This window comes from Lutjanus erythropterus, chromosome 2, assembly GCF_056507025.1.
Source record: "Lutjanus erythropterus isolate fLutEry1 chromosome 2, fLutEry1.hap2, whole genome shotgun sequence".
Lineage (NCBI taxonomy): Eukaryota > Metazoa > Chordata > Actinopteri > Lutjaniformes > Lutjanidae > Lutjanus > Lutjanus erythropterus.
Genome location: NC_139318.1, coordinates 37,294,561 through 37,319,694, shown reverse-complemented (window position 1 = coordinate 37,319,694; position 25,134 = coordinate 37,294,561). Strand labels below are relative to the sequence as shown.

Below are 25,134 nucleotides of genomic sequence, written 5' to 3'. Positions count from 1 at the left end.
TAGGCAAATTGAGACAGCAGTTGTTTAGAGTCTCTTTGTTATGAAAACCTGACATAAATGAGAGCAAATTATGCTTTTCTTCATTGTCTAACATAGATATAACTGTAAAATGTTCATATTAAACATGGCTAACGAGTCAAATAATGAGGTAAAAGTATGCAGAAGTAATCCCCGTGAGCTAAATGCTCAAGGAAACTCGGTTGAGAAAGACAAGCCGAGGACATCAGAGAGAAAAACAGAAAATATTTAATCCATAATATAGGATCCAGTTTCACCAAATTCAATGAATAAAGTTATAAAGTTGTGCACTTGTGTACAATCATCTGTTCCCAGAAGCATTCTGCTCCAGCTGAATCCTTGTATCACCTGTGGTCTGACAAATGGTACATTCAGTGTTTCCTATCACTTTCTATCCGTGCTCAGACGGTGCTCGGAGGCACTCGGGATGCTGCGGTCTCACACGGCCACACTGATCTCTGAAGCTAAATCGCCAGGGGCTAAAGTAGCAGCTAGCAGCATGTAAAACTTGTCTGGCGATCAGACAGTTCTGTGGCATAAATCACCAAAGGCAGAGCAGCCAGAGGACATCGGAGGGAAGACCAGAAAATGTTTCCTTCCATGAAATAAAATCCAGTTTCACCAAAATCAGTTGTATTTTGCAAAGTAGTCTTCTCTGAGGGTTCTACCCACCCTCCAAGGTTGATAACAAAAACCCCCCTAAGGGATTCTACCGAGATCCTTTTAATATTCCAACAGTTTTATCTAAGGTTTATACTGCAAAGGTTTTATCTATAACACACTCAGGGGGTTCTACTAAGAACCCTTTTATATTCTAAGGGTTTGGTGAGTTCTTCAAGGATTTTAACAATCCCTGAAAACTTTTTTTTTTTCCCCCAAAAAGGTTATTTAGATGCGAGAAGCTCTTAGTCTCTTACAAAGAACCCTTAACTAACCCTTACATCAAAACAGGGTTCTTCAGTAGCAAATTGTTGAGGGTGGAACTTCTTGAAACCCTTGTTTCTAAGAGTGTATGACTTGTACGGCATTAAATCAAAGAATTCTTGCGGTGATTGGCTGCAAGTAAAACCATCCTATTTCTTTTAGATCTGGGTTCAAAGGGGTCAAATGCAGGATTAAACTGGAGAAGTTCTGTATTATTTCCAGCTCGTCCACTGTCCACTAAACATTCCCAGAACGTCCTGAATGTTCCAGGAAAGCCCGTCAAATAACGTCCCTGACACTTAAGGTCTGGGAACGTTGCAAGGTGACGTCCTTTGCACCGGTGAAGACGTTCTCAGAGTGTTCTGGGGACATGCATTTCTAGGCAGGCGTACAGTAGCTGATATACTGCAAGAGGAGCACAAATACACTCTTCTTCACAGCAGCTGTCCAAACACCCACACTCCCTCTCTCTCCAGAATAGAGAATAGTCAGCCTTCCACTGCAGCAGCATCTCTTCTCATGTGGGTCTTAAGGGTTAAAGAGCTATTACATCGTTACAGTACAGTCCCTTCCCTGTGGGAACAGCAAAGCGGGACACAGACACATAAAATATTTACCAGCTGTGTGCAGAACCTCACCCCTGACAACATCGCAAGGACAACAGGCCCTGCCTCCGTGGCCTCAAATGCCCACAATCATGCTTTCATGTCCTTTTCGTCGAACTTTCTGCTGGATAAAATGAACTTTCTGCTTCGCTTTAAACAGTCTTTTCTAAAGTGTGCCGTCTTTTGAAGTGCTAAGCTAACAGCATCACAGGATCGTCAGCATGAAATAAAATATTAAAGCAACGGCTCATTAATTGTATTTTGAAGGCCGTTTAAGAGCATTCATTCACATTCCCAATGCAGAAACAGCGGCAAGTATTCATCACTTCCTAAGAAGCTGAATAATCAACGCGCTCGCTGTATTCAGGGTTTTATGTAAGAACGGCAAACAGGAAAGAGGAAGCCAAATGAAAAGGAAGGCAGAAGAATAATGACGTTGTCTTGGAGCAACACTACCCCTCGCTGTCAGCCAGAGGAACTACTTTTCAGCCACTCGAGCTGCTGAGTGTCTCAGGGGCCGTTTGAGAGCTCTGTGTGACACAGACAACTTTGAATTTTAAGCAGGCAGACTCGGCCGCCTTTTCGTGCTTCGGAGCGTTCCGCCTGTGATGAGTTTCACAGCAGAGAGAACAGAGAGTGGGAGAGACGCACGAGGCCACGAACAGAGCATTAAGATTTTATCTCCTCTTATCTTCATGACTCTGTCCATTATTCCATTCCAGGTTGTGAGCACACGCTGCTGGTCAGTACAGTTACGAGGTTATGGAGCAGAAACAGGCTCCGCAGAGGAACCCGCTGTTCCGTAACCAAATGCAACAAATGAGATTCTCTCTCTGTGCCGCAAATTACGAGAGTGAGATTATCGTCTGTGCTGACATTGTATAACTCGCTCATCAAAGACCGACAGATTCCAGCAGGAACTCCAGAGACTATTCCTGTCCTCCATCACCCCACAGTCCACACTCTGACAAAGAAGGATCCTAATTAGAACCATAAAGGGTTCTTCAGGTCGTCTCTACAGGAGAACCTTTTTGGTTTCTCGACTTGGAATTCTTTCAGAGAGTTCTACCTAGAAATCAACAAACAAGGGTTATACTTAGAACCATCTGTGAAAGGTCTCACCCAGAACTACCTATGACAGGTTCTACAGAGAACCCTTTGATGGTGTAATGGCTCCAATGAGAATCCTCCCTGTGGGTTCTCTCCAAAACCTTTCCACCTTCTAAGGGTACTAACATGAACCCATGCAGGGGGTTCTACCAAGAACCTTTTTATGTTCCAGTGGTTCTATCCAGAACACACTCAGGGGGTTCTACCCAGAAGCATTCTATATTTCAAGGATTTTTCTAGAACCCAGCTAGGAATTCCACCAATAACCCTTTGAATATAAAACTGTTCCTGGTGATTTTATCTAGAACACATTCATGGTGTTCTACTGAGGACCTTGTATACTGCAAGGGTTTTATCTAGAACCCACAAGGGTGTTCTACCAAGAACTTTTTTCAGGGGTTTTATCTAAAACCCACCAGGGGGTTCTACAGAGAACATTTTATATTTCAAGGGCTTTAGCTAGAACCCACCAAAGGGATTCTACCAAGAACACTTTTATATTCGGAGGGTTTTATCTGGAACCCATCACAGAGGTTCTAAAAAGCACCTTTTGATATTTCTAGGGTTTTACCTATACTAAAACAAACTCAGGGGGTTCTATCGAAAACATTTTTTATTTCAAGGGTTTTATCCAGAACCCACCACAGGAATTCCACCAAGAACCATGTCATATTCAAGGGTTTTTATCTAGAACACACTAAAGGGGTCCTACAGAGTACCTTTTTATATTCCAAGGGTTTCATCAACACCCTGCCTAGGGGGTTCTATCGAGAACCTTGTAATATTCCAAGGGTTTTACCTAGAACCCACCAAGGAGGTTCTACTGAGAATCTTTTAAAAATTCAAGAGTTTCATCTGGAACCCACCAGGGGGTTCTACAGAGAACTTTTTATACTTCAAGGGTTTTATCTATGATGCCACCGAATGGACTCTACCAAGAACACTTTTATATGTAAAGGGTTTTATGTGGAACACACCGAGGGAGGTCTAACAACAACCTTTTTATATTCCAAGGGTTTTATCTAGAACCCAACACAGAGATTCTAAAAAGAACCTTTTGATACTTCAAGTGTTTTATCTATACTAAAACACACAAAGGCTCTACTGAGAACCTTTGTATATTCCAAGGTTTCGTCTAGAACCCACTCAGGGGGGTCTAAAAAAAAGATATTTTGGCACAAAGAACCCTTGATGAAAGAGTTCCTTCAGGGTTTTAATGATTCATGAAGAACTCTTTTCTCCAAAAAAGATTGCTTGGGTTAAATGGTTCTTAATAGGACCCTTAGTCTTACAAGGAACTCTTGACGATGCCTTTCTTCAATAAAGGCTTCTTCAGGTTCTGTGTAGAACTTAAGCCCTTAAGGAAGAACTCTTTTGGAACCCTTATTTCTGAGAGCGTAGATCTGAATGTCATGAATTTCGCAACTCCTCTCCAGGCCATGATAACAGAGGAGGAAGAGGAGGAGGAGGAGGAGGAGGAGGAGGAGGAGAAGGGAGGTGGGCGCGTTGCAGGGAAAAAAAAATTGAGGAGATGGAGAGACGGAGAGGAACAGAAAGACGGCGTGTGTCTGAGACGGGCGACAGGGTGTGGATATGATTAGGCGTGACAGCACCCAGTTGCCTTTGTTTCAATTTTATCTGTCTCAATACAACCCATTTACAGTCACGAGAAGCATGTTGGAGAGCAGACAAAGAAGAAATATGAGGACACAAATCACACCAATGGACTGAGAGAATCTGTGAATGTGCCCCGGGAGCGATGTAGAGCGAGGGCACAGCGTAGCAATTTACAGCACCGCTACACGCACACACAATCCCACTGAAAAACCCCCAGCAGGACACGTAACTCACCCTCTGGGGCAAAAAAACGGGAGCAGAAGCCCATTAGAACAAATAAAAGAGGAGAGATGTGGAGGAGAGGAGGCGAGGACGGGGAGAAACCAAGCTTATTTTTCATGTAACAACTACTGAGTGAAGCAGGAGGAAAGAAACCCCGTGGGCCACATCCTTGGATTAATGACTTTGCAGACAGAGGAGCAGCAGAGACTCAGTTAGTTGCAGTTAGGGGCTGACTTTGATTTACCCACATGAGAAGGCAAGACAGGGACCGAGAGGAGGAGGTGGAGGAGGAAGAGGCAGGGAGAGACTTCTAATCATGCAGCCTCATCAAAATAATCATTCATTCGGACCTCGGGGCCTGTTCACTGTCAACAACCTCGATCTGACCTGCGCCTGCTGGTGCGGAGCGGCGTTTTTCGGCGTCTGCCATCAGATTAGAAGTTCTTACACTTCACCAAACTTGTGCTCACAGTTCAACAAGACGTGGCAGTGAATATAAACAGGGGAGTGTTAATGCGAAGCTGTCCGTCAGAGGTTTGTGTTTGTTTCCTCTCTTCTTGGCATCTGTGGATGTAACTCTTAATTGGGGACTGGTACTATGCAAATGGCCTGTCACTTTGGAGTATAAAGACTCTTAAGAAGCTCAGACAGTGACAGAGAATGTCACGTTATGCAATCATATTATCTCAAAGTTCCCTGCTAAACTTTTAAAATTAAGTAAAGAAAGTGGAAACAAAAAAGGATTAAGATGCTATCACAATACTTTTTGCGATTTATGATTGCCTTTTTTTTTAACACCAGACCGTGGGAAAAAGTTCAATCACACACTTCTAGAGAACATATGTCATGATTTGTATTTCCAAAAATTTTTGGGTGAAAGTTTTGAACTCAAAATCTAAAGTTATGAAGTCAGAGTTTACTGTTGTCATGACAAGGAATAATTTTAGTCCCTTTTACAACCAAATTTACAGAAGTTACACTGCGACTACACAATGCAAGCAAACAACTGTCCACATATATGAGTGATATTGCAGATGTAGATGAGTGAATTGGTAGTCTGAGTTACGTACTTTTCTTAAATCAGCTGTTTCTATATGGTTGGAGTAAAATTTACTGACTTTTAACTCCTAAAAGTTCCCCTTTTCCTAGGATATTCCTATAAAAATGCTGCTGTGGATCATAATCAGTTAATTAGTCTCCTGTCCTCCCTGTTGTCCACTTTGATGAGGGGAAACATAAACGTCAAGGATGTCACATTGATTTTAACCAGATAAAATAAGTTGGAGGTGCATAAAACTTTGCTGAAATAGAGCAGGGCGGGCGATTTCTTAAGAAAGCCACGTGAACGCTCAGCCTCTCAGAGCACATCAGGACATCCACAGCAAGGAAACCTGAAGCAATCAGCTGTTCGCTCGCTCGCTTTTTTTGAACTGCTTCCAAATAGGAAGTGGTATGAGCTTTGACAGCTGCGTTTCTTAATGTTGCTATGGTTACAGGCTGGGTAGCGGATGAATTTCGAACGGTGAGTCAAAGTATGTGTGCGTTAGATAGAGCATTCACCCAGGCCATGGTGTAAACTGAGTTAGCACTGTGAGGTTAGCAGCTATTAGCACGTCAATGGGAATTGCCATTATGTGTTAGCATCCAGCTACAGACAGACTAAGCCCTAGATATTTTTACATATATAAAACTGATTCATGACTTGTACAAAAAAGGAATCACCATATTTAAGCCCTATTAAGGGATGGAGTGAGATTTTTTTAAATTGTTAATGCTAATATCTACAAACCCATGGAAGAAGACCTGCTCCTTCTGTAATACAACAGTTCTTTCTTACAAGTTGTCAGGTTTCAGATTATACACTAATGACAATATTTTTAGGTATACTGGACTCCAGTTCTGCCATAGTCTGTCAATAAATCCTTGTAAATTTCACACTCTGGTCCTTTAATAGAGAATCTGTGCTTTGAAAGATTGTTTTAAGTTTATCATTCCTCTTCTTTGTACTGGCCACTAAGTGAATTTTCTAATGAGAGAAACTAAAAAGACTGTAACTGTGGAAGATACTCACTTGATACGACTAACCTCAGCTTACAGAGGACTGATATTAGCTTTAGATTGAATTTTTGCACAGAACGAGGACTGTAGAAGTTGTTCCCCGTCTCTTCTGTTGGAGTCACTTAAGGGAACGACATCACTTTGGTGCCGGTGCGGAGAAGAGGAATAAAAGTGAGGCAACCAATTACTCTTTAAACATATTGCTCACTGAGTGCTTGAGCATACCTGAGCCTATTCATGCTTACCTTTACTTTTGTTAATACTTTTATTTGTTTGTTTGTTTTGTTGGCTTCATCCTAATGAAAGTTAAATAAATATAAGTGCTGTGTCAGTCGCTGGGCAACAATAGGATGGTATTTGTTGTTCGTGTTTGTCTTTGCTGTGCTCAGAGGATGCAGAACTCACTGTGAACAATTAAAAAAAAAACAAACAAAAAAAAAAAAACAGCAGCATCTGCATTTCAGGACGATGTTGACTGTGTCCAGCCTGCTCTCACACACAGCTGCTGAAAGCAGGACGGTGCCGCTGTCTCCCAGCAACACAGATTCATACAGTAAGACAATGAACTGCACTGTGCATCAGAGGTCTGAAGTGCTGAAAGCTGCGAGCTGAAAGCTTTCAGCACCACGGACAGCGGCAGCAGAAAGTTCTGACTAATCCTGCTGACCATGAGAGGTGAATCTATCACTGCAAACGTGCACTGCAGGGAGCAGCACTGTAAAACACCTAGTCAGAATCCACAATTTTCTGGATGCAATATGTGTCATGATAAATTACAGGAAAATATCTACAAAATGAAGTGAAATGAAGCACAAAACACTAAAAAAAGTTTTCATTCTATGTAATTCCAAAACCACAGGAAATTATAGTAAGTCCAGTCCAGATTATTTAGCGTTTTTGATTTACTTCACTGCAACTCAAGAAGAGATGATGGCTCCATTTTGTTCTGACAATTATGGAAATTTAGTTAGAAGGGAATTTATTGAAAGAGTTTGAGAACTATTTCCTTGCAGGCAAGACAATATCGGCTCATTTAATTCACATTAGATAAACTTGAGCTCGGTGGATTTTTTCCAGGCCCGGGTTGTTTCATATTCTCTGTCCTGAAGCCAATTAAGGTCAATTCTCGGAAGCATGGATAGAAACTTTAACCTCTCCAAAAGCCCATTTAAAACACAAATTTACTAAATCTCTTAAACAGTAACCACAATATCTGTTTTTGTTCCACTTCGAAAAGCTGTAAACACAACATTAACATATTATCAGCTTTTCATTTGACATGGTAACCTTAGTTAGTTAGTTTATTTAAGTAGAGAAGAAAACAGAATAGAGAACAGGGCTATGATTGTTTATTAGTTAAGATTCTGGTTAGATCAAGTGTGTTGTTAAACTGTAAAGAGTGTACTTCAGTTACAGTTGAAGTAATATAATATTTTGAATGAGTCTTCTTTCTAACCTCTAGTTCATTAAGTGAAGCTAATATTGACTCATGCAAACATTAGCAGTTGTATTCATGGTATTTAACAAACTGAAATAACACACTAAGGCTACTATAAAAAACTACTTTTCCTGAAAACATACTATTAGGTTGTCAAAGTAAATTTACTTTTGGGTAAAGCAAATAATTGAGTTGGAAACTTTCAAGTTTTTTTATTTTAATTTCCGTTGCATAATACAAACGTTTTATTTGAAAGCAATCTGATAATCATTATTGTTGAGCAACTGTATTCATATAAGTTGTCTCATAATTAAATAATTTTTGAAAGTTGGACCAACAATTCTCTTTCTCAGTGTAGATTATCAATATTATGTTTACGTTTTATTAGTCTTTTTTATTTTTAGGTTTGTACTGATTGTTTTTGTTGCAACCTATTGTAAATGTATAATAATTTTCATCTAAATGAATGATTAAAAAATAAAAAACTCAATATTCACTCTCCATTTAGCTCAGGTTTTAGTCTCAGTAACCCCTGAGGGAAATATCTGTCTCTTTAGCAGCGTAACGCTCCACTGTGTTCGTCATCATTAAACTGTGTAGCCTGTACAACTAAAACAATGAGCTGAAACACACCATAAATCTCTGTAGAGCTGAGAGGAACTGAGTGATAGTTATCTGTGCTTGTTTGTTTTTACAAAATAATAATAATAATGCTATAACAATAAGTGGCTTTTTCCACACGGCAGCATTTACACAAATTGAAACCATGAGATATTTCTGAGTTAAACAGCTGCTAAAAGTGGGGGAATGTGATTTTTAGTCTCAGTGTGCAGTGTGATCTCACTGTTCCTCGCTGCTCCACAGCTCTTGGCAATAACCCTCGACTTTAGTCGCAGCATCAAAGGGCAAAAAAAGCTCTTTCATTTGCCTTTGTTCCCACCGTGGCATTTCACCAAATCTGACGGCGCAGGCACTGTCCAATCCCTGCTGCGGCCCTGACCCTTTGAGGGCCCCCAGACTCCAGCTGGGAGTCACTAAGCTCGCCCCTGTGGGAAGACACCTTGCTGTGACACACTCTCTGGGACAACATTTATCAACCAGAGGTTTGTAAACAACACAAGCATCACAGGACTGCTCTGAACATACTGCACGTCCCTAAATACATTTCCAGAGGACATCTGAGTGTTAGAACAACAACAGCTACAGAAAAATTGGTCACATTTTATTTTACAGTACACAAATAAGATTTATAAGATGTAACAAGCCTTACTCATTATCATATGAGACAAAAACTAGAAGTAGTGTGTTCTTTATTTGTAGGGGTGGAAGTAACTAATTACAAATACTCAGGTTAATGTAATTAAGTAGTTTATTGAGGTACTTGTACTTTCAAGTCTGTACTTTTACTTATACTTAAGTATTTATTACACCAAGTAGTCTACTTAGCTACTTTAAAAATCATAATTGAGCACTGAGTACAATTTGAATCTGCATTTTTATAGCCAATCAGGTGATCTGATTGCAAATGGGTCAATGAAAAACAGGAAGTATGGATAAAAAAACTAATCAATATTTAATCCATAGTGTAGAAATGGCAGTAATTGCACCTCATTCAACATCATTTTGTCTGACAGAACTTAAAATGAGAAAAAAAAAGTCTTCAAAGTACGATAACACTTACATTTCCAAGTCCCATAATTTCAAGGTAAATAGTCAAGTAAATCAATATTTATGTAAATTATAATAATTTCTGAGAAATGTCAAATACATAACTTGGTAACTAATACTCTGAGTAGTTTTTGAGATGACACTGGTACTTTTACTTCCAATTTAGTAATGTAACAGTACTTGTACTTGAATACAGATTTTCAGTACTCTTCCACCACCGTTTATTTGGCAGTATTAGACCCCTATTAGACTTTATTAGAGGGAAATTATGGACACATTACAACAGAACTGTACTATAAACTAAAATGAAATCACATATCTGCAACTTCCCTTTTTAAAAAACAATATGTGAACCAGATCTACCAAGTTAAGGGACAGAATTACAGAGGTAGAGGAATATAATGTCTATGGTTGACAGAGGGAAATATACACTTTAGTTTACAGTACAGTTCCCTTGTAATGTGTCTTAATTTAATACAAAGTACATTTTGTTACATCTTACAAGTGTATTGTAAAATAGTGCAACTAAAATATTATCATCCGTCAGGTTTAGAAATATAATAAAGTTTAAAATCTACTTCCTGTTTGGGAAGGGAAAAGTACTGAGCAAGACATAACCCTATTTGTTATAGAAGAAATTTGTACAATTTTTAAACATGAAATCTACTCTATTGGACAAGGATGATTCACCGTGGGAAAAATCATCCTTATCACATTTCAACATTCACAACAGGTTTCATTGCTCATAAACATCTTATGTCAGCACAATCCAAGCTGTTAGAAATAACCCAGAAACACAGATGTCCATCTGGACCATGTAGGACACAGCAATTTACAATATTCTAGCCCTTAACATTCCTCAAGTCCAATCCTATCCTCTAAGGTGCTTCATCACTTTCTCTTCTGGAATAGCACCTATACTCTGCAGTACTGATAGTGTATACAGAGAGAGAGAGAGGAAGAGGAGAGCCAGAGGTCTGGATCATTTTTCCATTTCTCATAAACAGTATTCAAGTCAGGAATGAAAGCCCCTCCTCTCAGTCCCACCTTTCAGACCATAACCAAAGCCTTTTCAGGATGTCTGTGTTTTGGAATGATGGATGACGGGCGGCACAAGGTCACATCAAAGGCGAGGGGAGGAGAAGTGCAGGATTAAATTCAATTCAACGTGTCCTTGGTGACTCGGTCCCTGAATAAAAGAGATGCATTTAGAGGAGCATGTGGTTGTCATAACAGTGCACAAATTTGACCAAAGAAGCTCCATGCATGGACGTAATTCCTTGAGTCTGGAATACGTCTCCATGTTAGAAAAGTACATGCAAGATAAAGAGATAAATGCTAAAGCAGCAAATGCTAAAGATAAATGCTAAAGCAGCAAATGGACAATTTTAGTTGGCATATCCCTCAGAAAATCAATACACAAGTGAGCTGCCATTAATATTTGTGGCAGTTTGCTATAGACAGTGTTGTGCATGTTACTGAAATTTAATAATTAGTTGCAGTTACTGGTTCTCAAAAGTACCTGTATAATGCATTTAAATGTAACTGGGTATTGCATAATGCAATAAATCCGTATTATTTTAGTGTAGCTATGTTATTTTCATGTGACATTTTTTATCTATCGTTGTACCTATTATCACTGCTAGATGTTACTAATACTCCAACCACTGGAGGCCAGCGATGACTAGCATTCCTACTCCTAAGACACACTTTTATTGCCTATAGGTTAGACAGGAGGAAAAGTAATTAGATACATGTGAAGTTACCCAATGCTGGCTATTAAGCTGTAAGAATATTGGAATGTGTTCCATTCATACTTGTTAGGACAGATCCTGTTTTTTACACCAACTCTTTCTCTGATGGTGACATCCTTTCCTGTGGGGTACCCCAAGGAACTATTTTAGGACTGCGGCTTTTTTCATTGTACATGCTCCTTCTTTTATAACTCTCTGCATCAAGTCGTTGTAAATTTCGATTTTTGAGCCACTAACAACCAGATTTATATTCCTATCCTGCCTGGAACAACAAGCCCTCGAAATTAAACCACAGAATTAGCAGCATTTCAACTCAAAGTAGCTGGAACTTTTAATCACAGGAACTACTTTTTAACAAACTAAAGGGTTCCTTCAGCCTGTTGATGTTTGCATTTCCACCTGCAAAGATTTGGCAAACTGCGCTCTGATATATGAAAAAGGAACAGCATTTTTTTTTTTTTTTTATCTTAACATGCATCTATTCAACAATGACACCATCGAAAGCAACAGTCTACCTATTGCAAACTGGTTTGCAGCTGCAGATTTGCTTAAATAGTGGCTGAAATAAAATGCTTTGAGTACTTGACCAATCAGAAATGTTCAGTGCTGCAAGCCCCACCTGAAAAGTTTGTGCACTTTTGGAAACTGCTCATTTCTAAATCAGTCGGATCAGAAATTCCATATTTATTCCTTATTTATCTATCGTAACCTGCTCTTCCAACTTTTCAACACTGTAGTTGCGAGAACTCTTCAGCTAAAACCCTCCAAAATAACACATAATAATGATTCTGTCCTCACTTCTACATTTCAACTAGGTCAGACAACAAGCTGTTACTTCTCACCTACAAAATTCCTCATGGATTAACACCTCCTTAGTTGGCAGAACACCTAACCCTTTAAATTCCCCTGCGTGCATTCAGATCACAGCGTGCAGGCTATCTCATTACTCCAAAGATTAATAAGAAATCAAACGCTCGACACACACTGGAACAGCTTTTTCTTAACGTTCTCCACTGCTGTGAAATACTTTGGGAAAACATCACAGAGACTGAAAACCTGCTTATTTTCCTTCTCCTGTGACTGAATCGTACCTCGTTCTGTATTTACAGCCTTTTAAATGAATAACGATGTTGTTTAAATGTGGTTTTTTTATGTTGTTATTACCTTCTCTTTCTGTAATTGCTTTCTTTTCCTTTGTCACTATGAGATCTTGCATTAATGTTCTCACTTAGGCCTACATAATACATGTAGCAAAGCTTGAATAATAATGATGACTTCATCCTCCCCACAGAGAACTCCTCCTTCCTTTTGCCCTCTCCAGAGAGGTCGGAGTCTCACTGTACATGTCTGTGATTCAGCAACCTTGCCTCATTATTTGTTTTAACTTGCCCTCATCAAATTCACCTTTGCACTTAGCCTCCGAGGGAATCCATACTGCCATTTCAATTCTAATACATTATTCAGGCAACTCGAGTTAATACTGGGAGATAGAGACTCCTTGAGTGAGAAAACGCAGGTCAACAATCTGGAGACTCCTATCTTGCCCGGAATACATTATGATTATTTGAGATTTACGACCCACAGTGGGAGAAAACGCAATTTGCAAAAGTAAATAGGGGAGATTTATATTATTTGCTTGCTTAAAGGCTGCAGGCTTCATTGAAAATGTTCCACTCTACGTTTGGACTGAAGCCTTGGCGCTGCGTAATTGGCCACTTGTGTAATGTAAAGTCTGACGCTACATATCACCAGGGAAAGTCAAGTACAGTCTGTAGGTGACTCGTTAAACAGATGCAGTGTCTTGTTCAAGGACACTTCAGCAGGAGGGATATGTCCAGTGGAGGGACTCATCCCTGCTCCGGGTCACTTTATTTATTAAATCTTCTGATTCCAATCCTTCAAGGACGCCGGAGAATTTCAGTCTTCAAATGATAACTATTACTTTCCTCAGTATTAGCAGAACTACATCTATTTCCCTCTGATTTTTCATTTCTTTCTGTTTGCTTGTAGTGTGGCTCGCGATGATGCAAGTTTCTGCAACCTGCCTATCAAGAAAAGCACTGAGATATAATCCATGAGACAAAAAATAAGTGGGTAATTTTGGAGAGGGCAATATTCCTCAAAGAAGCCATAACATTGCAAAGTGGAGCCTGTAATGAGTTTAACTCAGAGCTCACGGATAGGCCCTGTGGGCTGCCAGGCAATACTGCCAAATTATCAGAGTGATACAGGTTTTTATTAAACATTGTCTGGGAGAAGTGCAGTTTTATTGTCACGGGCACAATGGACAAATTTTGGTTAAAATAAGATCGCTAATGTCTGAATGAAGAATTTCCATGAGGGATTTTCCTTAATTAGCTTTTACTGAAAGACTGAAAAGTCTGATCTGACAATTATTTGACTGCCACGGTGTAATTATCAAATGACAGACAACTCCAGTGCATGACAGCTGCCTTGCATATCCTGCATCTGTTTGGACCGTTGGTTGTACAGGACGACAAAAATTACAGCTATACGTCAAGATAGAGTGCGTACATGAACGCATGGGGGAGTGTAGGGGCAGTATGGCATTATCTTGGTTGGCCAACTTGATTTTTTGCAACCAGAGCATGCACAAAACCAGTGAGAGCATGTAACTGGTGAGAAATGTACTGTTATTTGGGTGGTGCTTGGTTTTAGTTCATCCAGGAAATAATGGCGGCCCCTTCTGGCCGTTACAAGAATGCAGTTTTAAGGCAACTTGCATTGACTTCACTTTTCTGGCCCAGAAGCTCCAACCGCTATTTAATATTGGGTCTATGGATGAGAGCATGCTTGATTTAGGGGTCTTACATATCCTCGATGATGGTGCCACAGTTGCTTTTTCTGCTGTGACCTCAGAATTAACAAAATAATAACCTCCTCGAGTGTCACCAAGCGTAATATTTACATCATGCAAAACCAGAATTTTTTAACTCATGGCTGCAATGCAAAGTGCAAAGGGTCAAACAATTCTGTCATAACACAGCCGGCTGACTACACAAACATGTGGTTAAAGGGACAGTTCATCCCAAAATCAGAAATACACATTTTCCGCTGGCCAGAGTTTTGAAGATATCAGCAGTAGAGATGTCTGCCTTAGCAGCTCTTTCCAATATCCATGACCTGGTTACTGAGGATAATCCACAGACCTTGTTGTGAGCAGTTTCTGGTAGAAAAGAAAGTAGCTCCGGACGATTCTAGCGCAGAAAAAAAGTCCTACATTATCTTCAGTAATCGGGTCATGAGTTTTTGAAAGAGACACTGGTTTTGAATTGTTCAAATGTACTTTTTGTTGCTTTGAGCACCACAAGCTGAGTGACATCTAGTCCCATTATACTATTTGAGAGAAGGCAGACATCTCTATGGCTGATATCTCCCAAACTCTGCAGTCCACACCAAAGAAATCTAGATGGATAAATGGCACTAAAGTAAGAGGAAAAATATATATATTTGATTTGGGGGTGAATTATTATTATAGAGACTACTGCTTATCATTTTGAAGAAAAAGCTGAATATTGATGTTTTATTTAGAGCAGCCAGGTACAGAGTGGCGATGTTTGTGGATGAGAAAGTCTTTGAAGAGAAGATGTCTGTGTGAATTAATCAATATTAATGCTAACATAAAAGTGAAACACAGACATTTCATCTTGTTTGAACATTTCTAATCAGCTTTTGCTGAGTCATAGCACAACCAAGATTTGTAACAACCAGGCTGCACTTCAGACAAACACGCCCTGCAGCTATTTCAGTGCTCGCAGCAGATAAGTTAAGTAAACAGCCACATTAGTTATCATACAGAGAACACCGGAGCCTGGATGGGAAAAATAATGACTTGTTCATTGTATGCACTGAAGAGAGTGATCCAACAAGCTACTTACAGGAGCAAATGATTTCCCTACATCAGGGTAAAAGCTTTGTCAAAGAGTTTTACTGCAAAATTTACTTCTTTGCTTGGCACTATTGCACTCACACTGTACTCTGATGATACAGATTCATATTGTCTGCTGGCTGATTATCAAATACAGTGGTTTCTTTCTGTTGTATAGGCCCTGTTGTCCTTGTAACAGCTGCCTTTCTCAAACATAAACTGACCTAGACAATAGAATAAGCTTATGTGCCTTGATCACCAGCTCTCATGAATTCAAAATCAATGTGTTCTTATCAAAAATTTAGCCATCAAATATGTTTTCTAGGTATTCTTGGGTATTTTTAATGGTTTCAGGGTTTGTCTTTTTCTGGAAAGTTATTCAAAAACGTTGATGACTCATCCTGCACGCGGGGGCGTTACTAAATTTGCATCCAATGAAAGGCTTTGACACAGCAAGCCATGGAAGGAGAATAATCTGTTCACAGGAGCAGACTGGAGTGTTTCTGAGAGCCTCACTGTACAAATACAACTTTTTTTTTGTGATTTGGGTGGAACTGGATCATGTTTTCATGAAAAAAACATTTTCTGGTTTCCCATTTGATGGCCTCCAGCTGCTCAGCTTCAACTGATTTAATTAAAGAGCTTTCCTGATGGACGGATAGCTTTAGCCTACTTGTTGCTAAAGTGGCTAACTGTAGCCGTTAGCAGCCAGCAGAGCAAACAACAGGTCACCCTGACAAACACAGCCTCTATGACTGATAAGGAAGACAATATCAAGATTGTTTGCAGAGTTTCCTGATGGAAAGATAGCATTACTTGTTGCTAAATTAAGTTAGCCAACTGTTAACTGCCGTTAGCTTGTTAGCCTTCATAATTGCTTAAACTACATTACTGGGAAAAGTAATACTATAGCAATAATAGGTTACTGAGTAATATGTTTCTGCCCAACACAGGTCGTCAAACTGGCTGCGTTGGTTCTGGTCGGTCACTGGGAGCTCTAACACACAGCGCTACTGGCTACTGCATATATTAATCAATGTCTATGACAAGATGTTGGTGTTGATTATGTACATTGTGCGAGATCAGACAAGAAGTTCACTAAGTGTCTTCACACAAAACTAAACTACCATACCTAACCTACCATAAATTGCAAAGCACTTGACTCTTGTGGAACTCGTGTCAGAACAGGATCAAAAAAGTTTCTCTTCATAGAATACTGTTCATATTTTTTCAGACGTTAGGTCCCATGGGGGACACCGGAGGGGGCGTCTCTCTAAAAGCACTCCACTGGCTGTTTCGTGGGAACTTTAAAGTCTAAGAACAGTGGGAGACAGAAATACTCGGTTGTGGTGTTTGGCCTGAAGTGCATCTGTTAGGAAGACAAACCCATGAACTGAGGAGAAGGAGGTGATTTATATCCAGATCCAGAAATATCCAGATATCAATAATCACACCTACAACTTTATAGAATGATTATATGCAACTCCACAGTGATTACTCTTAATTAACTGTTTACTATCGTACTTCCACATTGTTATTGGATCAATGAGAAACCAACACCATTGTTGAGCACACATAACTCACAACATAATGCATCACAGACAAATTTGCGGTTGCTTAAGTACGTGAATGGTTTACAAATTAATACTGTCAAGAGAGAGTCATCCAATAAAGTGATCCCAACCATTACCCAAGGCTACCAGCTGCTATGTAGAAATAAAGTGTTGAAAATGATGAATGAAACCATGTGGCGAAGGAAGCTTGGAGAGAAACTGACAGAAGGCACAAGCCTACACCAGGAAGCATATCTTTCATTTACATGCCACAAGGCAAAACCTGACTAGAAAGAGTAAATCCTTTTAAAGGCAACAGAGCAGCTACTAGAAAACCACAAAGCTAATTGCCTGGAGAAAGAAATTAATACAGAGATTGATGAAGATGATTTAAGTTTGAAAACATGCGCTCATGATGGCGCAGCTAAAATGTAACGGGGAGGTGTGTTTGCTTTGAGGACACACACATTGAGCAACAAGTCTTTCTGAGAGACATTTACAAAAAGTGAACTGGCAACTACAGTTTCAACTGAGAAACAGTGTCCACGATGTACCCACTCAGCAGAATATGGATGAGTGGCTGCACTGAGCTGTAATGACAAGTGTTCACAATGTCAAACCCAGGTGGGGCGATAAAATCACATTTAGGTTAGGTTTTTTTTAAAGGTGCAATATATGTAAGAATAGGCCATGTGTTGAATTTACCCTTCCTCAGTCCTGCTCCCTTGTGGATCTTCAGTCAGCGTTCTCCTTTCTTATTTCCTGTAGGCTATTTACATATGCTAAGTGCTAGGCTGGCCGATGTTGGAAAGAAAGAATCAAAATTCTTTAAAATTTAACGATGGTGAACCTGCAAAATCAACAATTATATATAATAATATAATTACCAAACATTAGCTAACTGTGACTATACTATCTATCTATCTATCTATCTATATATATATATATATATATATATATATATATATATATATATATATATATAGTCACAGTTAGCTAATGTTTGGTAGCTAGTTAGCTAGTGTCTCTTTCATCTGACAGACAATGTTAGCAAAATGTTGGCTAACTACCTAGCTATTCTGCATCAATTGTTAGCTAGCTAGTACAGCTGCTGTGTTAAATTCTTACTGCCCTCCTTTTGGGATTCTTTCCTTTCCATGAAGGATGGGGAACTAGAGATTGTGATGAATGTGTATGTTTATTTGTTTTATAACCTGCTACACAGCAGCTTTTCAGTATTTTCCTATTTCTCTAATCAAAACTGTGAGTTTTCCCCAAAAGGGGGCGTAACCTTGCCAACTTGGTCAGGTTGACGTGTGCCAAGGAGGGGGCAGAATATCATCAGAATAACCACTAACATCGTTGTTAGCCAGTTAGCTTAGTGGATTCAGGAGCGCGAAGAACACTGGGTATCAATTAGCAGCAGCGCCCAGCTCAGTGTTGTTGGACTGAGGGCAGACTGGATGCTACAGTGACTCACTATGGCCTAATATTAGACAGGGCAGGCTGAAGCAAGCTGGTTAGCATGCTAACTTCAGTAGATATCTATGCAACACAATACATAGCCTTTGACATAACATCAAAACCATTATTCTTTCACATTTTGTTGATAATTTCAGTTAATTTTTGAATGTTTTAAACTAAAATTCTTCCATATTGCACGGTTAAAGCTCTTCAAATTGCCTTGTGTGCTTGTTCACTCAGACAGTGGTGCCACATTTAGTTGTGTGTTGTCTGTCATAACTGGGATTCCAGAGAACCTGAAAAATACATGCAACAAAGGTGACCCTGCTGTGACAAATGTAGGCCAGAACATGAAACACTCCCATCTTTGACAGGCTCATCTGTCATTTCAGGACCGTCTGCTACCCACTGCTTAGTGCATTATTCCTAGATCAAAAGTTCAGAAAACTTGACTTTCTCACAGCTGGGGTCAGAGCCAACATACCACTGGCAAGAGTGGGCACTGAGGAGGAGGAATACAAAGAACAACCAGCAAATAGAACATAAAAACAAAGTGTTGGATGTACTGTATTTTTATAACCCTGCACATAAAAGCTCTCAGCGGACACGACCGCGTGTGAAATAGCTGCTTTCTCTGCAGAGCAGCTCTCAATGTATACCTTAATCAATATTGGAGAATGGGTCAATAAAAGTGTTTTTTGGCATTCAGGCCACATCTGTCACTTCTGAAAGGGCTTTTCAGAAAAGCAGAACATATTGCAAACCAACTGAGAACATGTCATGTCTGCAAGATATTTTAATTTCTTTATATGATAAAATGGCACAATGTCTGTTCAAAACACGTAAAGATGCTTTGTTTGCAAGGAAGGGCTGGATGATACCACCTTGAATCTATAACTTGACAAACTGCCACATCGGTTTTGACACTGACATTGATTTAATAATAACTTTATAACACCCAAGTCGATTTCAGTTATATCACAGAATATCACACATCCCAATTTGCCTCAAGGGGCTTTATGATCTGTACAGCATACGACAACCAGACCCTTGATACAGATAAAGAAAAACTCCCCACATAACATGACTTTTAACAGGAAAAAAAAAAAAATTCTATGCTTACATATATTTCTATACTTGAATAAGCGCAACTGTGACGTGATCCAATTGTGGATCAATAAACTATTTCTAATTTTGACTCTGAAAAAACAAAGATAATCATCATCATAATCAGTTTACTGACTGGTCCTAAAACAACTATATTCATGTTTTAATGATTGCTGATTCTTTTAGAATTAAAAATATTTAGCTGTGTTGAGCTGCATCACTTGGTTCTGGCTGGTGAGGCTGTGAGGCCAGCAGCAGAAAGGCAGATCCTACATTCAACTTAAGGTATCATCCACCTTGTTAAGCATGACAGTTCTAAGAAAGAGACCCCCCAAATTTTTTGATGTAACACAGCCTCGGCTTTCTGCACAGGGTACAGTTTCCGCACTCTGAGACCCGAGCTGACAGTAGGTCAGCCCAAGTCATGAATTATTCAACCAGAAGTACACAGGCAGCCAATACAGATTGCTTTCTTGTTTACTGAAGTGGCTTTCACTACCCTGGCTGTCGATAAGACCAGGATAGAGGCACTCAGCTGTAGTATTGGAAATAATGTGGAACTTGGAATGTTGTCAAAGCTCTGCACGCGGCACGCGGCTGCAGCACAGGGTGGAATAAAAGAAAGATCAGGAGAATGACAGTTTATATGACAATGATTACTGTCTTTACCCATCTGTCATACATATTAATAAGTGGTTTACATGGCCACTGTTTTCTCACAGCTTGAATGACACAAAATACATAAACTCATGAAAATAATAATAATGGAGGCAACAGCATATAAAAAGTTAATATAATTCAGTCCCTCCAGGATTTTGCAGGCCTTTTTTGGAATTATTGCAAACTAAATCGTCTGATTTCACAACAGCATTTCTAAAGAATTGTGGTGCATGTTGTGATCCTTTTAGGTGGTTTTTGCAAGTGACATTTCCACAAAAAAGTGATTTATTTGTTGTTGTTGTTTTTTTGTTTTTTTTAAGATTGGCAACTTGCTCCAGAATAAAATTAAAATTGCACTCTGTTATAATTAAATTTGCCAAAAAAAAGGCTCAGACTGCAGAGTGACAGGCTATTTGCTGAACATTTACTCTGCTCCAAACTAATTGAGCCCATACAGAGAAACAGCACAAACCACTACATCAGACCCCAACCTCAGAGGACAGAGAACCTGAGGGGATAAAAAAAAAAAAAAAGTATATTTAACTGTTAATGGTTCGTTTTCAACGATGCCCTGACTTAAAACTAGGAAGCTGTAAGTTCTGCCATGTTTTATGACATTTTAGCATTTATTCTATAGGTTATCCTGTTGAACTCTGCATTAGCATATTGCATGGCTAATGAAGCTATTCCCACAGACTGGACTAATTTTGTAATGGTGAGGGACAGTCAAGATAAACTGTGTGATCATTAAGCCTCATTTGAGGCCGACTAAATAGCAAGACTAGCAAATTCCATCCATCCATCCATCTTCAACCACTTATCTTAACAGTGCTAGCAAGGGACCCCAGACATCCCTTTTCCCGGCTATGTTAACCAGCTCTGACTGGGGGATCCAGAGGTGTTCCCAGGCCAGGACGGAGATATAATACCTCCACCTTGTCCTCGGTCTGCCTCATGGCCTCCTCCCAGCTGGACGTGCCTAGAACACCTCCCTATAGGGAGGCAACCTTACAAGATGCCTGAACCACCTCATCTGGCTCCTTTGTACACAAAGAAGCAGCAGCTCTACCCTGAGTTCCTCACGGATGACTGAGCTTCTCACTCTGTCCCGAAGGAAGATGCCACCCACCATCCTGGGAAAACCCGCTTGTATCCGCAATCTCGTTCTTTTGGTCACGACCCACCCTTCATGACCATAGTTCAGAGTAGGAACAAAGACTGACTGGTAGATCGAGAGCTTTGCCTTCCAGCTAAGCTCTATTTTCATCACACCGCTCCATCAGGGCTGCGCCTTATCACCGTGTTTGTGATATTCATGGACAGGATCTTGAAACATAGTCATGGGGGGGAGGGTCTGCAGTTCGGCAGCCTGAGGATTGCAAAACTGCTTCTTATAGATGACGTGGTTCTGATGGCATCGCCAATCCATCCTCCAGCACTCACGAAATCGGTTCGCGTCCGATAGCAAAGTGGCTGCGATGAGGATCAGTCTGAGGCCCTGGTTCTCAGCAGAAAACCGGTGGATTGTCTACTCTGAGTAGGGAATGAGTCCTTACCCCAAGTGAGGGAGTTCAAAGTATGTTGGGGTCTTGTTCTCGAGTGAGGGGACAGTGGACTGTGAGAGAATCAGAGCAGTGAGAGCAGTGTTGCGTTCACTTTACCACACCGCTGTGTTGAAAAGAGGAAAGACTAGCAAGTTGGATGGCGTCAACAGTTTTATCAGGTAGCTTTTAGGGAAAGTTAATAGTGCAGCACTACATTAGCACAGCTACCGTTAGCTTTGTTGATATAAGCAGGCTGGTTCTGGTCTGTGATTCTTGTCATGTTGTGTATATGTGTTGCTGCTGTATGTAAATTTACTTGATAGACATGCCCTGAAGGTGAGGATACAGCTATGTGTGAAAAAGAAAACTGCAGGAATCCATTTGCTTGGCAATGCTGTTTAACTTTGATTGGCACCCATTTGGACTCCCAGACAGAATGTACTCAGTGCACTGTGGCTAATTTAGTTAGAGTCTAGAGATAACTTGCATGTTTTTTCCCCCAATACCATACCCATGAAGAACAGGTAGAATTTCAGTTGGCCAAGATTTTCTTTTGTTAACTGCAGCCCAAATATTTTCCAACACAATAGATATAAATCACACTACAGTCTCATCTCAAAAGAAAAAACGATTTTGCCTTCTGTTTCATTTTTCTTCTCCACTCAAAATATTTTGTTTTGTTATTTCATGAAAGATCAACCATAGCTACAACACAGCAGAAAAATAGATTCATTCTTCTACTGGAAATTGAAAATAACCAAACAAAGATACAAAGAGAAGCAGAAGAAGAGCGATATAAGATGTAGTCAGGGTTACCACAGGAGTTTGGCTGCATTGTAAATAATTACTGCCACTCGATGAAGAAACACTTGGTGCTTTCAACGCACTTCACTGACTCCTTTATAAACATCTTGGCAAAAAATGTGGTTCAGTGTGTTTAAACTTTTGGCTCTAATACAAAATCCAATTCAGAAAGTAATGAGACAGTGTATGTGGTAAAAGGTAAAGAAAGACCTCTGTTCTCTAACAAATGCAGCGCGTTCAGGGTTTGACCGTATTTCCTCCCTAATTAACCACCGAACAGGGCTATAATTAAAAGGCAGTGCACTTAAACCTCTGAAACCTCACATCTCTGTCAAGGTAATTTCAGGACTGAAGCACAGAGTCCGTATGAAGACAGTAGGATTTAAAGGGCTGCATGCTGCTGGCTGCCTCTGTCGCTGCCTCCATGCAGAGGCAATAATCTCAACAAATACCGGTCACAGCCATCTCAAACACCACAGGAAGTGACCTGGAGCGCTCCCACCGCATGGCAGCGTGCCATACGCAGAGTGGCAATAAAACACTGTGTGTTTTCTTTTTTCTCTTCACCTCAGTGTTTTTATTACCACAGGGTAGGTGACAATATATAAGCCTTAATTCTATTTTCACTTCTGCTGTCAGTAAGATGTTGTAGTGGTCTCAGGGTAAAGATATGCGTAAATGATGTCAACCTACCTGCAAGCTGCCAAGATGTATGTTCCTCTTGTCAGCTGTTCCTGTGGAAAAAGAGGAAAGACATATCTAATTTAATTGTTGCGCTATATTTTCCAGGTCACTAATGAGACATAACAAGCTGTACTTTGTATTAAATTAGACAAAAAGTAGAAATAATGTTTTTTATTAGGCAGTCGACGAAAACAACTACACCCTTATTAGACACCATAAACCTAATAGTACACTAATGAAATGTAACAACCCACAGTTGTATCAAATTAGACAAAAACTAGAAATAATATTTTCTTTATTAGACAGTATTAGACACTACAGACATACTTAGTGGGTAATTAGGGACACCTTAAAAAAACATATGAACTAGATGTACAGTTCTGTTGTAAAGTGGGGGAAGGAGCAGATATATGATTTCACTTTAGTTTACGATACAGTTTTGTGTAATGTGTCCATTATTACTTTCTAAGAAAGTCTAATAAGGGCCTAACAGTGGGAAATAATACACTTTATTTTACAGTTCAGTTCTGTCGTAATGTGTCCCAGATTAGCCTCCAATGAAGTCTCATAAGGGTCTCACTGTAGGAAACAATGCACTTTGGTTTACTTTACAATTCGGTTGTAATTTGTCCTAAATTGCCCTACAAGAAATCTAATAAGTGTTCAACAGTGGGAAAGAATGCACTTTGGTTAACAGTTCAGTTCTGTTGTAATGTGTCCCTAATTGCCCTCTAATGAAGTCTCATAAGGGTCTCACTGTGGGAAACAGTGCCCTTTGGTTAACAGTACATTTCCAATTCCCCTCGGTCAAATAAAGGGTCTATTAAAGAACATATTATTTCTAGTGTAATGAGTGTACTCGTGGATGGATGGGTGGTCTAATAGAGAACATTATTTCTACTTTTTGTCTAATTTGATGTGAAGTATGGCTTGCTACATCTTATTAGTGTTAGTATTGTATTAATTATGAAAAACTCTGCAGATATATTTCTCAATTTTCTCTGACAGAAGCAGAAAAAACACCAAGAGAACCAAAAAAAAGTAACACGTTCCATTTGCCACAAAAAGCGCAGATTGCCAAGCTTTAGCCACTGAATACACTCATCCATCACTGAGCAGATTGCTTGGCTGAAACCACCTGTTTTATAACAATTAATAGCACATTATTTTGTCAGTATGATATACAGTGAATCACATATTATGCTCCCTATTGAAAACATCACTATAGTTTTCATTTGGCTTGGGTTTGACTGATTTGTTGACTTAAATATGACACACATCCCCGAGCAGATTAAACCACCCACCGGCCCCGAGTCTGTGTACACTGAATTTAACTGGCAGCTGCAGGAACACACATCATGAATATCAATTATTACTAAAGTGGAGCTGTGAAAATTAGCAGGGCGGCTCTATTGTGTAGGTTAATGGAAACTCAGACAGCCGCTTTAACTGTAGGGTTAATGCCAGTACTAAGCCACCATGACAATTCTGTCCTTGAGCTTGAATAATAAATTGAAAATGTGTGTGGGCCCACATGATTGGTTGGAAATATGCATGAAACATTGGATTTATTTAAAAAAGAGAAAAAGCAAGCAAATAAGGAAAGCATAACAAATTATTTTTTCCCAAAACATTGCATTTATGCTGGAGGAGTTCTGCTTCTAAATTTGACATCAATCATTTGAAAAAGCTTTTTATATTCAAATCATATCTCAAACGTCCATAAGTACATTACATGACTACCTTCAGGTAGAGTCTCTCTTAACTGAATATAGATAATGTTATGGCCATAATATACACCGATCAGGCATAACATTATGACCACTGACAGGTGAAGTGAGGAACACTGATCATCTCTTCATCGTGGCACCTGTTAGTGGGTGGGATATATTAGGCAGCAAGCGAACAGCAAGTGAACGTAAGGATTTGAGCAAGTTTGACAAGGGCCAAACTGTGATGGCTAGACGCCTGGATCAGAGCATCTCCAAAACTGCAGCTCTTGTGGGGTGTTCATG

At 39.7% G+C, this 25,134-nt stretch overlaps 1 long non-coding RNA gene across 1 annotated transcript in view; it reads right to left on the bottom strand.

Moving 5' to 3' along the window:
• The window catches only part of LOC146332073 (uncharacterized), a 125,915-nt gene that overhangs the window by 62,747 nt on the left and 38,034 nt on the right, over nt 1-25,134 (bottom strand). The window contains exon 2 of the long non-coding RNA XR_014772031.1: nt 23,129-23,169. This is a non-coding gene — a long non-coding RNA (uncharacterized LOC146332073). The remainder of the gene's footprint in view (nt 1-23,128; nt 23,170-25,134) is intronic.